Source organism: Triticum urartu, chromosome 1A, assembly GCF_056163025.1.
Source record: "Triticum urartu cultivar PI428250 chromosome 1A, HENAU_Tu73, whole genome shotgun sequence".
Taxonomy (NCBI): domain Eukaryota; kingdom Viridiplantae; phylum Streptophyta; class Magnoliopsida; order Poales; family Poaceae; genus Triticum; species Triticum urartu.
In genome coordinates, this window is record NC_141873.1 from 193,821,408 (window position 1) to 193,845,638 (window position 24,231).

A 24,231-nucleotide genomic window follows, 5' to 3' on the forward strand; every position below is an offset into this window, starting at 1 on the left:
GCTAAATATAAACTTGTTGGAGATGAGGATAGAAAACATGTTGTGTTTGCACCAGGAGATCTTGTTTGGTTACATTTGCATAAGGATAGATTTCCTAATTTGCGCAAATCAAAGCTAATGCCACGTGCTGATGGTCCTTTTAAGGTGTTAGAGAAAATAAATGATAATGCATATAAACTTGAGATGCCTACAGATTTTGGGGTTAGTCCCACTTTTAACATTGCAGATTTGAAGCCTTATTTGGGTGAGGAAGATGAGCTTCCGTCGAGGACGACTTCATTTCAAGAAGGGGAGGATGATGACGACACCAATACCATTGTTACACCCACAACCCCTGCTGCTATACATACTGGACCAATTACTAGAGCTCGCGCACGCCAATTAAATTATCAGGTACTTTCATTTCTTGGTAATGATTCTAATGTTCATGAGATTATGATGCTGCCTAAATTGGATACGTTTGTTTTGCTTACAAATGAAGGGCCTGGCATGGATAAGAGGGGTGAACACTGGAGCAAGACCAAGCATGGAGATGATGGCATGCGCAAGGGGATCAAGAACGGAGTTACAAGTGATGATTTCAGGACTTTGAAGCCACAATAAGGAGTGCATGAACCCTTGGACAAAATATACAAGATGCCACTTCATAAATTTCGTCCAGAGGCTATTCTAGGTGTTGCGTTACCTTATTATTGGGCCAGGCCCATGTATTTTCGAAATACTTAAGTATAGGTTGTTTTTAGAGTCTGTATGTGTGGGGAAACTAGAGTCCACCTCCTCCAAGGTCCATGAAATTCCCCCCTCTTCCTCCATATATACAGCCCTTAGGGCGTCATTTAGACTTTGGGTTTTGTTTAGATTAAAGTGCGCCATAGCTGCAACTTCGTGTACTTCGTTTGTGTTCAACGACCAGACAAAGGCGTCACATAACCCCACCTTGATCAATAAAGCTTTCCTCCTATATTCGCAATATCCAAGTTGCAATCTTAGTTTCTTGATTGTTCTTCATTTGCTCCAGGAAATAGACCCTCGTGGTCAGGTTGATCATGCTCCGGCGTGGTCAATAATCCTCGGAAGTTGGTTTAACGATTGCTAAGGCGCGATGTCTCGCATGTTCGTAGTCGGATTGTCAAGGTCGACTCCCACCAAAAACGATAGCCACCATCTCATCGAAACATCAAGACACCTTCGCCTCTATCACTCAAATGTCAAATGTCAAAATGGTGGTAGCGGGAATGCGGTGGTGGTTGTGGAAGCTCAAAGGGATTGCGGAAATGCAATGATGGGTTGTGGAGTACGCAATGCGGAAATTATGGTGGTGGTGGTGGTTGATGAAGAAGCAACCGTCCCTAAGTAGCCTAGACACCTTAGGAGACTCGAATCAATCCTTAAGAAACCACTAATGCTACGGGGAACAAAATTGGTTAGGTTGCGGAAGTCGGTGGTGGTGTAGCGGTTGATGTGATGGAAGCCCTAGGCAAAGATGCCAAAATTCACAAACATTGATGGACTCAAAAGATGTTGGTGGTATTTTTGTGGGAAGGAGGATGTCAATACCTTTTCGAGCTAAAGAACGTGAAAATCGGACTCTGGATGAATTAGTTATGGACAAAACAAAAATCAGCCGAAGTGGGAATCTACAGGTATCGAACGTCCGAAGAAGGACAGGGGGCGGACGTCCGGGCGGGCTCGGAAATCTGTAAATTTGGCTCGGGTTAGGGGTTCCGGATGTCCGGAATAGGTCGGACGTCCGGTCGTTCCAAGGGCTCCGAACGTCCGTAAAGGGCCGGTCGTCCGGGGGGTCGGGGTCAATGCGAAATTTCAGATCCAGGACGTGATTTTGGGCGGAATTTGGGGATTTTGGGGTCAAAAAGATGAGATTTCGTGGGTGAAAGATGGGGAAACTTGGGGAGATTCTATATCCACTTGAAACCAAGCAAATATATGGATCAAATCCAACAAAATTTCAACACACCAACAGATCACAAAAAAAATTGGGGCTATTTTTGGTGGGGACTTTCGAAATTGGGGAAGAACACAACAAAATTAGGCTAGAAAATAACGAGGGGAGGCTCCGAAATCGTGATCAACGTGGCTCTGATACCAAGATGATGTAGGGTAGGAACCCTAATTGGCCGATCTTTCATGAAAGGAGTGGATCGCATGAAGAACACGAAGAACGCGAGGAGGGAAACGAGGGAAAACACGGGGAAAACACAAGAGAAACACTAAAACCAACAAGTATGATCACACATGTGCTAGATCCGTGGAACACAAGAGGAGATACAAGATCCAAAGTCAACAACGGATGATACAAGAGGTAACCGGTTCTTCTCCGTGAGGAGGTCCTGAGGTTCTTCCCGTGAAGGGGTCTTGAATCCGCTTGGGGGATCTTCTCCGAGGAGGTGCTATCTCCGAGGAGAAGGTAACCAAGTGGATGAGCAAAGCTCTCACACAAAATATGAGATAATCCTTTGCTAACCCTAGAAAGGAGGTGGAGGTGATGTATTTATAGTCTTAGCCATGAAGGGATAAGTGGGAGAGGGGTACAAGGGCAAAGGCCCACGGCTGCACACATGCAGGTACCGGACGACCGGCGGGGGTCGGACATCCGATGGCTCAGGACGGTCCGGACGTCCGGCGCGCGTCGGACGTCCATAGATTCTTCTCGGGACAGGTGGTGCCGGACGTCCGGTCGGCGTCGGTCGTCCGTAGTTTCGCTTCGGGATCGGTGGCACCGGATTTCCGGTAAGCGTCGGACGTCCGGTGCCTGGGACTTGTCGGACGTCCGGTGTTCGTCGGTCGTCCGGCGGCTGTAGATGGTCGGACATCCGGTGGCTTCCGGTCGTCCGGTCGTTGTAGACTCTGCAACTCCTTCTTCTTCTGTCTTCTCTTCCATGCTTCCCTCGCGGATGGTGTAGGTGTTCCTTGGCGCTTGCAGTCCTCCTCGTCATACGTGAAGTTCCGACAATACCTATGCATGCACACGAGAGGGGTGTCAACTAGTATACCATCCTCGAAGGGGTCCAGTGAGCACGTGTAAAGGAGATGATTCACCTTTGTGTATGTGAAGTAGATGTCGCACGTGTCACTTGCCAAATGGATTCTTGACATGGTGATGCCCGTAGGATGCTCCGCATCACCAACCCCTGATGAGGAAGTGACTGAGACAAATATCCCCGACAAGGAATCGCCCCAAGAATGGATTTTGTATTTTGATGGTGCTTTTTCCCTACAAGGTGCAGGAGCTAGCAGGCTACTTGTTTCCCCTCCAGGGAGCACTTGAAGTACGTCGTCCAAATGAATTTTGCATGGGAATAAGTTATCAACAATACAACAGACTATGAAGGGCTCCTTGCCGGGCTCAGGATTGCAGCTGAATTGGGAATTAAGAAGCTGATCATTCGAGGAGATTCATAGCTCGTGGTGAGACAAGTCAACAAGGACTACCAAAGCCCATTGATGGAGGCATATGTCGAGGAGGTGAGGAGATTGGAGGAGAGCTTTGACGGATTGCAAATAGAGCACGTACCCCGTGCAGAAAACAGGATAGCTGATCATCTATCTAAGTGCGTTGCGAAGAAGCTTCCTGTGGAACCAGGGACTTTTGTTCTCCATCTCACTCAGCCCTTCATGTCTCCAGAAACAATGGCCCAGAAAAGAAGAAAGTTGGACTCTAGTAAGCCTCTCCCGATAGAGCCGTCCGCTCCTGGCAGAGACCCTGCCGGAAACAACTTGATGTAGGGTGGAACCCTATACGACCGATCTTTCACGAAAGGAGCGGATCCCGCGTTGAAGACGAAGAACACGAGGGGAATCACAAGGGGAAACATGAGAGAAACACTAAAACCAACAAGAATGATCACACATGTTCTAGATCCTCGAAACACAAAGAGATACAAGATCTGAATCCAAAAAAGGACGATACATAGGGTAACCGGTTCTTCTCCATGAGGAGGTATTGATAGGGCCGCCCAAGATGGGGTCTTGAATCCAAGGTGGATCTTCTCCGAAGAGGGGCCGTGGTCTCTCAAGGAGTAGATCCGATATGGATGAGCGAAGCTCTATCTGTCAAATGAGCCATCACAACGCTAACCCTAACTAGAAGGAGGTGGAGGAGTATATATAGTCTAGGGCCACGAAGGGGTAAGTGAGGAGGGGGTACATGGGCCTTCGGCCCGGTTAGGCACACGCAGGTGCCGGACATCCGGGCTGGGGGCTAGATGTCCGGGCTTCGGTACGAGCCAGATGTCCGGGGTCACGGCCGGATGTCCGGGCTAAAGTGGAGGTTCAGCTGCTCTCTGGATACGTCGGTGCCGGATTTCTGGGGGAGATGCCGGATGTCCGACCGCTAAGGCTTGTTCGGCCGACTGTTGGTGCAGCAGTTGGGCGGTTGCACAGGCGTCGGATGTCCGCCCTCTGGCCTGGATGTCCGGCTACTGTAGCTTCAGCATCTCCGTCTTATTCCGTCGTCGCTTCCAGGCTTCCCTCGCGGATGGTGTAGTTGTTCCTTGGCGCTTGCACTCCTCCTCGTCGTCCGTAGTGTTCCGACAATACCTATGCATGCACATGAGTGGAGTGTCAAGTAGTATACCATCCTCGAAGGGGTCAAGTGAGCACGTGTAAGGAGATGATTCACCTTTGGGTATGTGAAGTAGATGTCACACGTGTCACTCGCCAAATGAACTCTTGACATGGTGATGTCCATAGGATGCTCCGCATCATCTCCCCTCCCTTGGGAAAGATCCTACCTCGGATCAAAAACCAAATCACCATGGGAAAGAGATGGCTCCGCCGTGTAGAAGTGGACGTTCACCAAGTACTTGTCATCTTGAAGCTCGAAGTGGGCAGTCTCCAATGTCGCATTGTCTTGTGATTCCTTCAAAAGGAGTAAGGACAACAAACACTTGGAAAAACAAATGTGGTTAGCTTTAGTGCAAAACCAAGCATTCAAGAGGTGAGTCACCAAACAAGTGTCGTCATCATGCAAAGCATATGGTGTGACAAAGGATTGTGACATGGCATGTAAGTATATCAATCGAGCACAAGCAAAGAAATCATGGGGAAAAGCACGTGAATGTGAGGTAGTGATGCAAATATGTGTGACAAGAGAAGAAGCATCTACCTCAAGTTCATAGAAAGCATTCACAAAATGCTCAATGAAAGGTCTATGGTAGGCATAGGAAACATTCACAACACCAAATAAAATGAAGTGTCTAAACACATTGGTCAAGTGCAAGACAATCCAAGCATAATGTGCATGGGGTGTAGTGAATATCGTGTGGCACTCAACACAATGGAAAGAGCAATTGTTCATCATGTGTGAGGCAATCAAGGAAAGCATGTAGCAATCAAAGGGATGTGGCATATGTGAAGTGATGACATTTTTGCAACCAAACATATGAGAGGAGCAAGTAATCCAAGAATTGGATGCAACACACAAGGCATATATATCATGATGCATGGAACGGTGAAAATGACAAGTCGAAGCAAGATCTCTAACATGTGTGCAATCAAGTGGTCCAAGATGAACAATAAGTCTCATGGTGCAAGCAACACAAGTAGTATGATCCATCATATCCATGCTCAAGAAAGATACCATCTTATAGGTGTGTCCTTGTGCGTCCTTCACAATACCGAAGTACAAGCAAGCGCGTTGTAGAATCGTCGTGGTAGAAGGTGGTTCGCTCTCAAGAGCTTGGATTGTCAACTCACGTGACGGGGAAGTTGACATGAAGTCCAAGTATCCTACACATGCACACAACAAAAGAAAGAACGTATGCGCATGGTAGATAAAAACATCATCCATCATGATGGTTCTCTTCTCTTGCACATAACCATTAGAAGCACAAGTGCGTGAATAATATGATACAACAATGGCAATATTCATGGCACTTGGTATATGGTGCACAGAGGTAAGACAAGCATGCTTCACATGAAATATGTCAAAATCTCCAAATATATGTGAGAATGCTATGGGAGCAATCTCATGAGCAAGAGTAGAAGCATTGTTGCACTCAATACATGGCAAATCGTCTAACATGAGAGTGGCAACACATGGAGATATATGACAAGATGCAATAACAATCATGTGCAAAGCATGTAAAATGGTTGTCACCAACCGCATGAAGTGAGCAAGTATGAATCATTGGTGACGCAACATAAGCAAGCATAGTAATCAATTCGTGCAAGCTAGTAGTGCAAAGATGCAACATACTAGAGGAAATCATGGCAATCATGTCATGTGAGAAAATAATAGGCATAGGCAATAAACATGACATATCGCAACCACGAACACAAAGAAAGATCATAGTATCATCATAGGAATGGGTCATAGATGGAACATGACAATAACAAGCAATATCTCCACCAAGCTTGCAAATACACATACAAGTATAAGAATCAATCATCATGTGTAATGCAAAGCATGGATCACGAATGCATGGCAAAGGCATAGTAATGAGTATATCATGCAAAATGAACATGGAAAGATGGGCATATAATATATAATGGACAATAGCCCATAGCCAAGTGAGGGCCATGTAGAAGAAATGTGCGAAGAGAGCGGTGGGAAAGACAATCCATGGGATCCCAAGTCATCATTGCTCTCTAGATCTCGTTTTGTCAACTCGTGGGATGCGAGGTTGACAAGTATTCATTGGTACCTACACAAAAGAGACACAAACCAAAGAAATTGTGCTTGTGGTAAATGTACATATCATCCATCATGATGTGTATGTACACGTGTGAGTTAGCACAAGATAAGAAATGCTAGAAGAAATTTGATGCATGGTATAAGAACATGTCGTCCATTATGAAAGAATAGTTGTTATGTATAACACGATGGGGATGCAAATTGAGCATACTAGTATATGGCACAACAATATCATTATGATTCATGTGGAGCATATTGTGCACATAAGTATGAGGATCATGCAATTGATGGGATGGATCAAAATCTCCTAAAATGTATGAGGAAACTATGGGGGTCTCCTCATGAGCAATATCAGAAACATCATATGAAGAAAATGGACTACATCCAAAACAATGCATATCCAAAGTTAGGTGGTCATGGCGTGGCATATGAGATAAATGACGCGAAGGGAGCATATCAATATCATCACAAGAAAAACAAATGCCAATAACCATGGGCTTGTCATCTATGCCATAAGAGCAAATTGGGTTAATTTTAATGGCATATGCATAGTCACTACGATGAGATTGCAAATATGACATATGATTGATCTAATGCATAGCATATGACAAGTCAAGCGGATTGTAAAATAGGAGGCGACCTAGAGAATTGTCACAAGAAATCCTATGTAACATAGCATCACAACTAATAGACTCCACGTGAGAATCATCATACTCATCATAAATGGGCAAGAAATCATCACATAAGGAGGTCGCACTAGCATGAAGCATGATCATAGGTTGATCAACATCATGCAAGCAATCAATGTCAACAATGTCCACCAGTGGGACTAGTATGTTACCTTGTTCATTCCACTCAAGTGGTGTAGGTGAGGTGGATAAGACCAAATGGTGGTCATCATCATCAACTTGATGGAACCATGTGGGGGTGCATCATATTCCACCATGGACATCATCTTGTCCAAAGGGAGGACGAAGTCATCGCGAATCGGCACGTCATCATAGATGGGACCTAGCACCAAATGAGAAGACACAATAGAGGTAGAGGTCAAGTCATTAGTGTTGAAATTGGCCTCACATGCCCTATCAACTATGACACTCTCTCTATGTGGTGGTTCACTCACTCCCTCAAAGTAGGTGCACTCAATCACACATATGGTGGAGTCACTCATCTCACTCAAGTGGTGGTGGTTGTGGCTCTCCTCACATGGGAATTGGGGAAACATATCATATATGGGGCTAGTGGTGAAGTCACTCTCACTCTCAATATGGTGGCAAAAGTCACTCAAATCATCATATGTCGTCGTGGTCGAAGGGAAAATCCCATGCTCAACCATCTCGTTGCAGTCGCCGTGGATGAAGGCCGAAGATGGCACATCATCGCTCTCGCCTCCTAAGATGGAAGCATCATCCTTGCTCGCCACCTCGTTGCTCACCTCCAAAGCTTGGTCCTTGAGGGTCTCCGTAGTTGTAATCGTCGCCGCACCATCTTGAAAAGGAGTCGAAGTAGACTCGGCATCATCCATGCCACAAAGAGGGATGGCGGTGTAGTCGAACCTGGGAGCATCGTCTTGGAGCTCGTAGGGCTTGGACATCTTGGTGGTACTATCCTCATGCTCGTCTTCATGGAGCTTGGTCTTCGATAAGTGTGCTTGGGTTGGGAAGCCTTGGCCTTCATGAGTTCTTGTTCCGCCTTGAGAGCACCAATGTAGTTGTCGTCGAGGGACTTGTAGTTCTCGAGGAAGATCGTCTTGGAGATGTTGTTGTGCAATCCCATCATGAAGTGGAACTTCATCGAAATGGGGTCATCCACGTCGGCTCATCGCAAGGCTTTCTTCAACTCCTTGAAGTACTCATCGATGGACTTAGATCCTTGGGTGGTGTTCTCCAATTGGCATAGAAGTTGTTCCATGTAGGTTGGAGGCACGAACTCGCGCCGCAAATCTCTCTTCATCTTGGGCCAACTCATGTTGTAGGTCTCCGAAGGTGTGTGAAGTCACCATGTGGACGCGTAGTGATGGAAGTTCCTTGTGGCGCACTTCACTTGATCTTTGAGAGGAACTTGATGTAGCTTGAGGTAGTCGTCCATCAAACACTCCCACTCGAGATACTCCTCGGGTTCTTGAGTCCCATAGAAAGGAATCGTGTGGTCGATATCGAGGTCGTAGTAGCTCGTGGAAGTCGTGGACTTGAGCTTGGGAGCTTCTCTTGAGGTGCTTATGGATGAAGATGCCGTATGTCCATAGGCGAAGATGCCTTGAAGTCGCTTGGCGAAGATGCCAAGGGAGATGGTGAAGTCGTTGAGCAGTTGTTGGTGTTGAGCTCTTGACCTTCACGTCTTTGTTGGTGATGGTGTCGATGCCGATCTGATTTTGCCGGAGATTGTAGCTCGGGGACATGTGCTCTTGAGATTCTTCTCGAAGATGCGGAAGATCGCTTGTACGACTTGATGAGGGCTTTGATCTCCTCCATTTGATCTTGCATCTTGGCATCGGTAGAGTTATTCGTGGCATCAAACTCATCGTTGTTGTTGTAGAGCGAAGATGAAATGCCTTGCCTATCCATCACAAAACTTGAGCCAATACGAGTGGAGAAAGGAGAACTATACCAAATGTACCTTGACTGATGTTGAAGATGGATCAATGATCACTGAATGATGTAACAAGGAAATAGCACAATTGGTACCAATTCTTGTCGGTTTCTCACACCTACACAAATAAGGCTTATGGTGGAGCTCGGTGAGGATAGTGGCACCAAAATTTGATGCAAAATGTTAGCAAGAGTCAATAATGTTGAAAGAGATTAACAAATTCGCAAGTGAAACAAGTAGACCAATAGCAATGAATGGCACACGGAAACGCACACACGGGAGATAAATGGGGTCGTGCAACCAAGGATGAGCACAAAATGTGGAATCCACAGAAAACGCTTGTGTTGCACAACTCAAGAGAGACGCTAACACGATTGCTCAATAGGCGGATACGACATTTGTGCACAACCTATAAGATGAAAAATGTAACAACTTCTATCCCAAGTATGCTATGTGTATCATGTTCCGGTGGTATGATCCAAGATGATCGGATATGACAATCTTATATGCAATGGAGTTGATGCTATGGCACTTGCTTAGAAGCTTCTTTACTCTTTCTCTTTTTCTTAAAAGCTTATTCTTTTTTTTGTATATGGCCACAATGCGAAATGCACAAACCAAGATAGCAATTGTGTATATACGGGAACAAACTTGTGGCACAAGGGATGATATGATACCAATATGATATGGTATGGTATGTATGCAATGGAAGGTGTAGATCACTAATGTGCACAAGTAACATTGCCGGCAATACTCAAATGTCTAGTCTCGATAGGCAAGTGACGCAAAATGGGCTAGGGGTTAACAATGCAATGGCAAGGGAATATACAATGGAGGGATACCACGATACCAAGATGATATGGAGGTTACCTTCCGCGGTGATGATGAGTGGCGGTGATCTTGATGGAGATACCAAGATTATGGAGACTCGTCCCTAAGTAGCCGAAACACCTTAGGAAACGGAAAAACCATGAACTCAAAACATCAAATGCCAAACATCAAATGGTGGTAGCAGAATTCGGTGGTGGTGTTGCGGAAGCTCAATGGGATTGCGGAAATGCAATGATGGGTTCTGCGGGTAGGCAATGCAGAAGTGGAGGGTAAGGTTGGCTATACATGGTGTCGGGGTTGGAAGCACGGTCCCTAAGTAGCCGAAACAGCTTAGGAGACACAACTCACAACACAAACAAAATTGGGTTAAGTTGGGGTGGCGGAAGTGTATGGTGGTCAAGCCTATGCGGGAGTTATTGTGGTGGTGGTGGTTGATGAAGAAGCAATTGTACCTAAGTAGCCTAAACACCTCAGGAGACTCGAATCACTACTCAAGCAACCCGAAATGCTATAAGGAACAAAATTGGTTAGGTTGCGGAAGTCGGTGGTGGTTATGTGGAGGTTGTGGTGAAAGCCCTAGGAAAAGATGCAAAGTTTCAAAAATTTGATGGAGTCAAATGGTGATGGTAGTATTTTTGTGGGAAGGGGGATGTCAAGAGCTTTTCAACGAGCTAAATAACGCGAAGATCGGACTCCAGATGAATTAGTTATGGACAAAACAGTGACCAAAAATCCGGGCTCGGGGCCGGAAATCCGGGACATCCGGGCTCGGGGCCGGACATCCGGGCTCAGGGCCGGAAATCCAGGACCTTATGTCCAGAACCGCGTGTGAATTGCGCTCCAGGAGCCGGATGTCCGGCTTGTGGCCTGGATGTCCTTCCAGTTGGCCCGGATGTCCGGCATGAGGCCCGGATGTCCGGCCCGACGATTCCAGATCGGGATTTTGACTTCGAAACCCCATTTGGGGGCGGAAATAGATGATTTTAGGGGCAAAATTGGAGAGATTTCATGGAGGGAAAGTGGGGAAACTTGGGGAAATGCTAGATCTACTCGAAACTAAGCAAATCCATGGATCAAATCCAACAAAACTTCGTCAAACCAACAAATCACAAAAAAATGGGGGATATTTTTGGTGGGGATTTTCAAATTTAGGGAAGAACACAACAAAATTAGGGTAGAAAACAAAGAGGGGAGGCTCCGAAATCGTGATCAACGTGGCTCATGATACCAAGATGATGTAGGGTGGAACCCTATACGGCCGATCTTTCACGAAAGGAGCGGATCCTGCAATGAACACGAGGCTGAAAACAAGGGGAATCACAAGGGGAAACACGAGAGAAACACTAAAACCAACAAGAATGATCACACATGTGCTAAATCCTCGAAACACAAAGAGATACAAGATCTGAATCCAACAAAGGACGATACATAGGGTAACCGGTTCTTCTCCATCAGGAGGTCTTGATGGGGCCACCTAAGAGCGGGTCTTGAATCAAAGGTGGATCTTCTCCGAAGAGGGGCCGCGGTCTCTCTCAAGGAGTAGATCCAATATGGATGAGCGAAGCTCTATCTCTCAAATGAGCTATCACAACGCTAACCCTAACTAGAAGGAGGTGGAGGAGTATATATAGTCTAGGGCCACGAATGGGTAAGTGAGGAGGGGATACATGGGCCTTCGGCCCGGTTAGGCACACGCAGGTGCCGGACATCCGGGCTGGGGGCAGGATGTCCGGGGCTTCGGGACGAGCCGGATGTCCGGGCTGAAGTGGAGGTTCAGCTACTCTCTGGATACGTCGGTGCTGGATTTCCGGGGAGATGCCGGATGTCTGGGCTATCGGGCGGTGCCGGATGTCCGACTGCTGAGGCTTGTTCAGCCGACTGTTGGTGCGGCAGTTGGCCGGCTGCACAGGCGCCGGATGTCTGGCCTCTGGCCCGGATGTCCGGCTGCTGTAGCTTCAGCAGCTCCATCTTCTTCCGTCGTTGCTTCTAGGCTTCCCTCGCGGATGGTGTAGTTGTTCCTTGGCGCTTGCACTCCTCCTCGTCGTCCGTAGTGTTCCAACAATACCTATGCATGCACACGAGTGGAGTGTCAAGTAGTATACCATCCTCGAAGGGGTCAAGAGAGCACGTGTAAAGGAGATGATTCACCTTTGGGTATGTGAAGTAGATGTTGCACGTGTCACTCGCCAAACGGACTCTTGACATGGTGATGTCCACAGGATGCTCCGCATCACATCTCCTCACAGCTTGCCGGACCACACCCTCCAGCCGGGCCCGTGGACCCCGTGAATGAGGCATGTGCTCCCGCAGCTGAGGAGGTGCCACTAGTCCTCGTTGCTGAGCCCCAGGCTCCAACTTGGGCAAGGCACATTCTCCACTTCCTCCAAACCGGAGAGCTTCCCAACGATCAAGATGAAGCTGAAAAGGTAGCCCCGAGGGCCAGTATGTATCTTTTGTCGATGGCACTCTGTATAGAAGGAGGCCCAATGGTGTGAAATTGAAGTGTGTCTTCCAGGAAGAAGGAAAGCAACTGCTGGCTGAGGTACACAAAGGCATGTGCGGCTCCCACATTGATTCAAGGGCATTAGTTGGGAAAGAATTCCGGCAAGGATTCTATTGGCCCACAGCCCTCCAAGATGCGGTCAAGCTAGTCACCAAATGTGAAGCCTGCCAGTTCCATTCCAGGAAAACCCACCTGCCTGCCCAAGCTCTTCAAACGATCCCTCTATCATGGCCATTTTCGATCTAGAGGCTTGATATCCTCGGCCCCTTCCCCCAAGCAATCAGGGGCTTTGAATTCTTGTTCATTGCTATCGAAGAGTTTACAAAGTGGCTGGAAGTGATTGCCCTGAGAAAGGTGACTGCTCAGTCAACTATCATGTTCTTGAAAGAACTGGTGTGTTGTTTTGGAGTTCCGACAAGGATCATTACCGACAATGGCACCCAGTTCACGAGCCGCGCCTTCATGCACTATATTCATGCCCTCGGATGCAAGATCTCATTTGCGTCTGTGGCACACCCCCGGAGCAATGGACAAGCTGAGAGGGCGAACGATGAAGTGCTACGCGGACTCAAGACAAGAAGCTTTGATACGCTGTAGCATGGCAGGCGGTGGATCGAGGAGCTGTCGGTAGTTCTCTGGTCCCTCAGAACGACACCAAACTGAGCTACCGGCCAGACTCCCTTCTCCCTGGTCTATGGAGCAGAAGCAGTTATCCCTAGGGAACTCATTTACGGGTTGCCTTGTGTGCTTGCCTACGATGAAGTAGCGCAAGATTAGCACCGGCATGACGACACTATGCTACTCTAGGAGAACCGTCTCCGGGCTGCTACGCGTGCTGCACGCTATCAGCAAGCCCTGCGTTGCTATCATAGCCACAAGGTTCATGCCCGGTGTTTTGAGGAAGGTGAACTTGTCATTAGGCATGTTTAGTCCGCCAAGGGTACAAACAAGTTGTCACCGAAGTGGGAAGGCCCTTATCGCGTAGTACGAGTCACCAGAGCTAGCACAATCCATCTGGAGACCGGAGATGGCATTCAGTTGCAAAACTCATGGAATATTGAGCATCTCTGCAAGTTCTACCCGTAAGGCGGGGCTGTCGGGCCCTGCCCGGCAGCCACCCTTTTGTACAGGCCTTGCCTTAGCTGCATGTAACCCCTTGTACAAAGCCAGGGCGATGACCCTATGCAAGAGAAAAATAAAGAAGCACTGCGGGGGGGGGGGGGGGGGCGACCAAGATTGCATGGATGCATGAGCATTCCAAGATCACTGCATAAGCATTTGCATATGCATATAGATAGGATCACATCTTGCATTCATTCTCATCTGCATGAAGCTGCAGGTTCCTGTCATGAACTTGGCTTTGACAAGGAGTTGAGAAGATTGCCCAGCACTGTGACCCTTGGCAAGCCAAACAGATAAGTTCTACCTCCTGTCCGTTAGCGTTCTGTAAGCTATAACTTGTGCATAAGAAAACCTCACCACTCTTTGAGGCTTAGGTGCTCCCATCCCTGACTCGAACGCTGCTTCGGTCAGGATGCTCGCAGTGGCCTTTGGTAAAAAGAAGTTGGTGGGGGGCTAGTCCCATTGTCTGTCACCTGGTAGACGTAGCTCTCCGGCAGATAAAAAGGGTGTCGGCAGGATAGCCTACCGGGGAGAACTCGTTTATTTACATTAAAGAGGCATCTCACCTCTGCATGGACATACACATGCACTGGCTCCCAGCAAGGTTCATCTTTTTCATTAATATGCAAATACAAGTACAAGCATTACAGAACACAAACAGGGAGACGAGAGATTACATTATTTAAATTAAAATTTGGCTAGTGCCTACAGATTTAAGATCATAGAAAGATAAGTGCCCCGTGATGAACTTTCTTGTCCCTCTCCTCCTAGGCACGGCTGTCGAAGGTGAGGAGGGAAAAGGAGCGCCTAGGTAGGAGCCCGGCCCGCCCGCCCTTAGGCTCCAGGAGAGGTAGCCCGACGGGAACATGAGCACCGTGGAATTCCTCGATGGAGATCACAGTGGAGACGACCCCGTCGACCACCTCCACCAGGGCCAGCATGGCTCGGCAGGGCTAACGGAGCTACAGTCCAAAGGAAGCCTGCCGGGGTCCACCTAGAAGACTGTTGGAGGAGCCCGGCAGGACCATCTGCACCACTACATCCAACTCCATGGCAAATCACATTGTCTGGGAGGGGGGATGCGGATGCAAATGATGGTGATGCCGCCTGATGAAGATGGTGCAGGCGGTGATCATCCGGAGTCAGAGTCATCGCCCTCCCGCCCACTGCTGTCGTCATCACCGTCACTGTCCTCCTCATCGCCTTCGCTCGAGGAGGAGCTTTCGTTGTCGGTAGAGCTCTCCGCGCAGCACCCTAAGCGACCTCCCGAGCGCCCAAAGATCTTGATGGAAAGTAGCCCGCTCTCCATTAATTTGAACTGGAGAACGTGCCCCTCCGAGAAGCCGTGGGCACGGGCAAAAGTCTTCCAGCCATAGTGAAGATACATCACATGAGGGGCCGGGAAGTCGACATCAACCCACATGCTGCTGTTCCCACATCCCCTCATGTGCAACCTCAGAGAGTGCAGTTGTTCGAGCTCCATCTCCCGCGCAAAGGGTGTTGGGAGGCGAAGATGAGCACACTGGGGCTTGTATAGCCTGATGATGAACTCCCGCGGTTGGTCCTCGATGTGGCCTTCCATCGGGGGAGGAGCCGCCAGTGGGGGCGCTGCCAAGGCACCGCCCCGCCCTCCTCCTCCTCGAGCACTGCGACAACCTTGACCTCGTGCCTTCATCCTCCCCTCACGGCAGGTTGCCACCACAGGGTATGGAGGAGAAGGGACATGCTGTCGAGAAGAAGCCCTCATTGCCGCCGCCAGGACACCACCGCACCCTCGTCCTCTCGCCATGGCTAGAAGGGAAGGGCTGCGAAGAAGAAGAAGAAGAAGAAGAAGAAGAAGAAGAAGAAGAAGAAGAAGAAGAAGAAGAAGTGTGCATAGAGGCGCTGCCCTGCCCCTTTTTATAGGGAGACGAGGCAGGTGGCTGGCTCCTCATACAGGAAATGGCCGCCCTGCTCCTCCAATACGACCTCTCTGCACCCTCCGTGGCTCTGAGAATCTAGGCCGACCCTCTTCTCCAACCATCAGCACTTGGTTTTTGGCCATGGCACTCCTCCCAGGGTGAGTAGAATTCATAGTCCATGATCAAAGTTCTTCCGCAACATTGTGCACGATGCACGGAGAAATTGGATACTGGCCCGAAATCAATGCTAATGAAGACACAAAGAAAACCTCAAGAGACCAGCCTCTTCAGCAACCCCGCCTGTGGACTTATTTGGCCCTACCCAAATGACGCACGGCAGCGCGTTCGGGGCAGGCACGGGGCTTCTGGCGGTGCAACAAACCCTGGGTCTGTTGCCCAGACTGTGCACAGGCACGGGAACAAGATTGAAGCACCAGCCCAAGTCAGAGTCCAAGGGACTAAGAGATTCGAAGAACCAACATGCAGATCAGGAGGATCAGAATTAAGTCAGGGAAGCAAGACACCATCGGGAGAAGGGCTCCTTTGCCGGGCAGGCGAGGCCACGCACGGAAGGGGACAACCAAGGCGTCCCGGCAGGGCCTGCCGGGGCTCACGAAGATGAGACCACCTCACCAACCACTCCACCACGACCCACGTCGTCGATCAATGCGGTGTCATGCCGTAGAGTGACTAAGTGGCAGCCATTCGCCACATGGCAGCCTTTCTCTACAGGACAAACCCACAAACGATACCCGTCCTGCGACATGTCAAGCGAGCAGGCGTGAAGCTGACAAGATGGACCGGCAAGCGTTGCCAGGCAACCAACGATGTGACGTTGAGCGGTGCATTTAATGTGCCCAGTTAGCATGCAGAGTTAGGTATGATAGCACTTTTTGCTATCTTGTCAGTGCATAATGACTACTTTGCCATTGTGGTAACCCCTTGATCTATAAAAGGAGGCCCAAGGCAACCATAGAAAGGGTTAGAAGGTTGGATAACTCACACCCCCATACGCGCGTAGCCACTACCGCCCTGAGGCAACCGCTGTCGGGCAAGGGTACTACGCTCCACCACCACTCCTCCACCATCAATCCACCAAAGTAAGAGTAGGGTTTTACGCCTCACGACGGCCCGAACCTGGGTAAATTGCCTGCATGATCTCTGCCGTGCTGCCCCATGCTCGTCTGCTCTTTGTGCAACGCGACGTCCCCCTGCCAAACCAGTAAGGGGCCTTCTGGTCCCATATGTGTCCATGGTTTCCTGTGACACGCTCCCTCTGAGGGGTGGACCATACGCGCCCCAGCGGTATGATGACAGGCGCCCATACGGTGATGAGCGGAGAATTCCAATCGACCCAAGAGAGCCTGGGTTCGATGCGAGGTCAGTCCTTGTACAGGGCTTGGTTGACAGAGGCAGGGCTAATAGAGAAGAACTGGATAGAGATTGTCCGAGTGGAATCAGGGCATTCGTCTTTCGGCCTGAATGTTTCAACAGAACCATCCGAGCAGCTGAGATACCGCCCAACTTTAGATTGGCTGCGGGAGTGAGCAAGTTTACTAGCGAATCGAAACCAGACACATGGTTCGAGGATTACTGAGTGGCGGTGCAGATTGGTGGAGGCAATGATGATGTAGCCATGAAACACCTCCCCTTGATGCTTGAAGGTTTGGTCGGAGCTTGGTTGAATCAGTTAGCTCCTGGAAGCATATTCTGTTGGGAGGATTTAGCCTGAGTGATGCGGGGCATCCCAAGGTCATCCCCACGGACCTACCATCGTCTCACGAAGTGCCTAGTGGACCCATGACACGAGCCCGTGCAAGAGCTCTTGAAACCGAAGTGACATCTCTCCTCTCGCATTTCCACTTCGATGCACATGAGACATGGCTACTACCTCATATGGACACATTGTGCATACTCGGGTATCACGAAGAAGCTAAGAAGCAAGGAGAAGAAGAAGAGGAAGATGGACGTGAAGACGGAGAAGAAGGAGAGCTGCAGGAAAAGTCCCAGCCACCAGACGGCTGGCCGGGACGGGACGTTCGGCTCCTAAAGCCCCAGCCGAGCCCCAGCGAGCGGACATCTGGTCCAGACCAGACGACCGGTGGCCCTGTACCCGAGCCAAATGAGCGGACGTCCGATGCCTCCAGACGTCCGGCGACCGAACGACCGGACCAGCCTGGAAATCTGTCACTTCAGCGCCCGAGCCAAAACGAGCGGACGACCTGCACTTACCGGACGTCTGGCCGCCCATGAACCACCGGGCGACCGGCCACCAGCGGACGTCCGGTACCTGTCTATGCACAGGATTCGGGCCTGAGGCCCATGTACCCTCCACCTCGCCCCCTTTTGCACTAAGACTATAAATAGGTCTCCTATTCATCCTAGCTAGGGTTAGCAAAGGATTAGCTAATATTTCGTGTGAGAGCTTTGCTCATCCACTTGGTTACCTTCTCCTTGGAGATTGCGCCTCCTACGAAGAAGATGCCCCAAGAGGATTCAAGAATCCTTTACAGGAAGAACCTCACGACCTTCTTTTGGAGAAGACCGGGTACCTTTGTATCGTCCCTAGTTGATCGTGGATCTTGTATCTTCCTTGTGTTCATGGATCTAGCGCATGTGTGATCATACTTGTTGGTTTGAGTGTTCTCTTGTGTTTTCCACATGTTTTCCCTCGTTTCCCTCCTCGTGTTCTTCGTGTTCATCACGGGATCCGCTCCTTTCGTGAAAGATCAGCCAGTTAGGGTTCCTACCCTACATCATCTTGGTATCAGAGCCACGTTGATCACGATTTCGGAGCCTCCCTATTGTGTTGCTAGCCTAGTTTTTGTTGTTTTTGTCCCTAATTTGAAAAATCCCCACAAAAATAGCCCCAATTTTTTTTTGATTTGTTGGTGTGTTGAAATTTTGTTGGATTTGATCCATGGAGTTGCTTTGTTTTGAGTGGATCTAGCTTTTCCCCCTTTCCCCACCCTTTCCATCCACAAAATCACCCGGATTCAACGATTTTCCCCTAATCCACCCCATACACGTGCAGCTCATCCCGTGCCCGATTTACGCCCAGGCACCAGACGTCTGCTCGCCACCGGACATCCGACTACCGGACGACCGCTCACCACCGGACGTCCGGAGTACCCTGACGAAACTGAATTTTCTTCAGTTTTGGTCACCACCACCGCCCCACATTTCCGCATACGCACTCCTACCACCTATACACCTTTACCACTTCCGCATACCACCACCATTGCTTACCCATTTCATACTTCGACACGTGTTGCCACTTCGAGCTCTGAGAATTTGAGTTGCGGTCCCGTATCCTTTTGTGTTTCGGCTATCTAGGTACGGTTCGACATCAACATCACCGCCGCTCATCTTCGCCACTGACGCGTTATCAACAACGACCACCTCGACTACATCTTGGTATTCGTGCCACCATTTTTACACCATACCGTACGCAAGAAACGCTAACCTCATATTGGTATTGGACATATCACTCTAGTCATACATTGATACCCATCATAGCCTTACTCCTTTGCGTTGCTTACCCATCGAGACTAGCCATTGAGTATAGCCAGCAACGAGACTTGTGCAACTTAGTGATCATACTTACCATAGCATACATACATCATTGTTGCATATCTTGGTATCATCTCTTGTGTCACAAGGTTGTCATCGCATACACAATTGCTATCTTGGTTCGTCAAGCATTGCATGAGAAAAGAGCTCAAACAACAAAGAGCCAAACAAGCTTTTAAGCAAAAGGAAAGATAAGCAAAAAGCTTTTAAGCAAGAACCATAGCATCATACAGCATGAAGATTGTCATACTCGATCATCTTAGATCATCGCATAGAAACACCTTGCATAGAGCATACTTGGGATAGAAGTCGTTGCATTTTTGCTTAGTAGGTTGTGCACAAGTCTTTGTATCCGCCTATTGTGCAATCGTGCTAGCATCTCTCTAGTGTTGTGAATCAAGAGCATTTTTGTGGATTCCACATTTTGGCTCAACCTTGGTTGCCCAACCCACTTATCTCATTGCGTGTGTGTTTCCGTGTACATTACATTGCTTGGTCTAGTTGTTGCATTGCAATCTTGCGAATCTTTTCCAACATTATTGAAGCTCACTTACAATTGTATAAAATTTTGTGCCACCATCCTAACCAAGCTCCACCATAAGCTTTTACTTGTGTAGGTGTGAGAAACCGACAAGAATTGGCACAAATTATGCTATTTCCTTGTCCACATTGGAGTGATCATTGATCCACTTTCAACTTCGGTCAAGGTACATTTAGTATTCGTTCTTCTCTTTCTACCACTCACATTTTTATCTTGGAATGATGGATAGGCCAAGTACTTCTACCAACCCACTCTTCATTGAGCACGACGACGACATGAACTCCTACGTCACCAAGAGCCACCTCTTTGGTGGACAAGGTGCTTTGCATCAAGAGCAACAAGCAATGAGTGAACGTATCGACAACCTCGCAACTGACTTGCGACTCTCCGAGAAACGTACAAGGGACTACTTCGACCACAAGCGCGACGATCACAACCAAGAGAATGACGCCAGGATGGACGAGATTCACGCTTTGTTGCTCAACCGCTCTTCTTCCACTTCGTCCTCTTCAAGAAGGAGCCATTCAAGTCAAAACTCTGACTTCACCCTCTCCGGCTCAAGTACACCGACATCAAACACTCTACGCCATATCGCATGCAACAATCGTCAAGCAAGCCTCAATCTCTACGCGACACCAACTCTCAAGAGAACCGACAACGCCAAACCTAAGAGGCTTTTGCGCTAGCACCAGAACTGATGCGGAGCATCCAACGGTCCTCCCCATGGACCTACCATCGCCTCAACAAGAGCCAAAAGGACCCATGACACAAGCTAGAGCTAGAGCTCTCGAGACCGAGGTGACTTCTCTCCTTAGTGATATTACATATAACCCTCTCGAGACATGGCTACTACCTAAGTCCGAGACGTTGTGCATGATCAGGTATCAAGAGGACCCTCCCGAAGATGCACGTGAAGATGTACAAGCCCCCAAGTCCACGGATGAAGAGACTCAACGGAAGGATACAAGAACACCTCCCAGGCCCCGGACATTCGGCTGTGACCCCGGACATCCGGCCCCTGGAGCGTCATCCACTACAGCAGCATCCAGCCACCGAGCATCTACAGGCCCCGGACATCAGGCCTGCCCGGAAATCCAGCCTCAAGCCCGGATATCCGGACACCACCGAACTAGAGAGCAGCAAGGCCAGCGCCTCCAGCCCGGACATCCGGCCACCCAGCCCGGACATCCGGCCCCTCGTGAAAACCCGGACATCCGGCCCGATGCCCGGACATCCGACCTCCCCTGTCTGCACACAGTGTAAGGGCCGAGGCTCGTGTACCCCTTTGCCCCCTAGACTATATATACTCCACCTCGTCCTACTTTCTAGGGTAAACAAAGGATTAGCTCATATTTTGTGTGAGAGCTTTGCTCATCCACTTGGATACCTTCTCCTCGGAGATTCAAGCCTCCACCGGAGAAGATCCCCCAAGTGGATTAAAGACCCCTTTTAGGGAAGAACTCAAGACCTCCTCACGGAGAAGACCGGCTACCCTTGTATCGTCCTTAGTTTTCCGTGGATCATGTATCTTTCCTTATGTACTCGAGGATCTAGCACATGTGTGACTTGTTCGTTTTGGTTTAGTGTTTCCTCTTGTGTTTCCCCTTGTGTTTCCCCTCGTGTTCCGTGTGTTCTTCACAGGATCCGCTCCTTTCGTGAAAGATTGGCCGATTAGGGTTCCACCCTACATCAAGAATGGCAACGCCAATGCCAACATGAAGAGGAAGAGCGTGCGCGTCTACACCAAGATGCACAAGATGCCGAGGCACAACGCCAAGAACAACAACCCCGTGAAGCTCATGCACTTGAGGAGCAACAAGCCCTCCAAGATTCAAGTCGAGCCATAGCCTACCGAGGCCGACAAGCTCGTGAACATGAAGAAGCACTTCGTGAAGAAGTTCAAGAACGAAGATTTCAAGCTCGCGTGCATCGTCAAGTTCCTCCTCGAGATCGACAAGCTCCTCCACAAGCTCGCCAAGAACATCAAGTTCATCAAGAGCATGATGTCAATGGAAATCCTCCACGACGAGAGCAACACGAGGTTGACAATCATCGACAACATGGGCGTCATCATCCCCGACCCCAACACAATGAAGAGCAATGCTACGGCAAGCTCAAGTTCACCATGCCCAAGTTCAACGGAAGCAACGATCCCAAAGAGTACCTTTCATGGGCATTGAAAGTTGACAAGATCTTCCGTTTGCACAACTATGAAGAAGAGAAGAAGATCGCAATGGCATCCCTTGAGTTCCAAGACTGTGTCCTCATTTGGTGGGAACAAGTTATCGAGTGCCGAGAGGCAAGAGGAGAACCACCCATCACTACTTGGGCACAAATGAAGAATATAATGAGAGCATGCTTTGTGCCTACCTACTACAACCGCGACCTCTTCAAGAAACTTCAACTAATCAAGCAAGGAACCAAGAGCGTTGAAGAATACTACAAGGAGATGGAGATTGCCATGATAAGATCCAATGTCACGGAAGACGATGACCAAACTATGACACGTTTCTTGAATGGACTCAATCACCCTATCAAGAAGATTGCCGACTTCCAACCATACTAGAACTTCATCGAGCTCGTGCATCAAGCTACAAAAGCGGAAAGTCAAGTGCAAGACGATTACAAGTATTCCAAGTTCTCATCCAAGTCGTACGGCTTCTCCAACACCCAAGCTTCAACGACTCCAACACCGTCTACCAAGCCTTCTACAAGCAACATCGACAAGTCGAGTCACAAGAAAGCTTCATCAACTCCAAGTCATCCTCCTACTACAAGCAACTTCAAGACGACAGCTTCATCATCATCCACTCCAACCGATGAGACCGTCAAGACAAGTTCCTTCAAATGCTTCACATGCGGAGGCCAAGGCCACAAGTCCTATGAGTGCACCAACAAGAGTACCATGATCCTCAACGACGACGGCGCTTACGAGTCAATGAGTAAAGGAGAAATGGACGCCATCGAGCAGGTCGCCATGCACGGGCAAGTGCATGATGACGAGGAACAAGTATTTTGCGATGAAGATTCAAGTCCCGCTCTTTTTGTCTCCAAGGTCTTGACTCTTCAACATCACCAAGAAGAAGACCAAAGATGCCATATCTTTCACACCAAGGCCGGCATCAATGGAAGATCTGTCAAGGTCATCATCAATGGAGGGAGTTGTCATAATCTCGCAAGTGAAGAACTTTTCTCCAAGCTCCAATTTCCCAAGACAAAGCACCCACACCCATACAAAGTGCAATGGCTTAGCGACTCCGGCGCTATCCAAGTCGAGCATCGAGTACAAGTCTCCCTCAAAATTGGTGCCTATGAAGACACTTTGGAGTGTGACGTCGTTCCAATGACCATTTTCCACCTCCTCCTTGGACTCCCATGGCAATTTTATAGAGGAGTCATCCACAACGGCCGAACGAACATCTACATCTTCAATATGAAGGGAAAGGAGTACATACTTCATCTCATGTCTCCAAGCCATGTTTTTGCCGACAAGCAAGCCACCCATCGTGGAGATAATAGTGAGAGAGCGAGCCACCAAAAGGATTGTGAACGCCACAAGCCCAAATCGAGCACCTCCACGATGAGCGAAAAGAACTTATTCCTATTTGCCACCAAAAGTGAAATAAGAGGAGTGTGTGAGAACCCATCTAGTGCACTACACTACATCCTTTTGTGCAAGGACAATGAACCACAAACTAACACCTCTCACACTATTCCTCTAGTGTTGTCTTCTCTTTTGCAGGAATTTCATGATGTTTTCCCCGACGAGCTACCTCTGGGACTACCTCCACTACGAGGCATTGAGCACTGCATCGACCTCATCCCCGGAGCACCGCTTCCGAACAAAGCTCCCTACCGCGTAAACCCCGAAGAAAACAAAGAAATACAAAGGCAAGTAAAGCATCTCATAGACCATGGACATGTGAGTGAAAGTTTGAGCCCTTGTGTCATCCCGATCATTCTTGTGCCAAAACGAGACGGTAGCTTTCGCATGTGCTCCGATTGTAGACCTATCAATGCTATCACCGTTCTACGCCTTGATGATATGCTTGATGAACTTAGTGGTGCCACTATCTTTTCAAAAATTGATCTTAAGAGTGGTTACTATCAAATCCGCATACAAGAGGGTGATGAATGGAAAACCGCTTTCAAAACCAAGTTTGGGTTGTATGAATGGTTAGTCATGCCTATGGGTCTATCAAAAGCACCGGGTACTTTTATGCGCCTTATGAATCATGTTTTTCGCCCTTACATTGGCGTGTTTGTTGTGGTCTACTTCGATGATATCCTTGTTTTTAGCAAGTCTCTCAAAGAGCATGTCACCCATGTCCGAACCATTTTACAAACTCTTCGAAAAGAGCATCTCTATGCTAATATGGAGAAATGCCTTTTTGGCGTTGACAAGCTCGTTTTCTTGAGTTTTGTTGTATCTTATAAGGGTGTTCATCTTGATGAGTCCAAGATCAGTGATATTAAGACTTGGCCACAGCCAACCAACTTGCAACAAGTTCGTAGC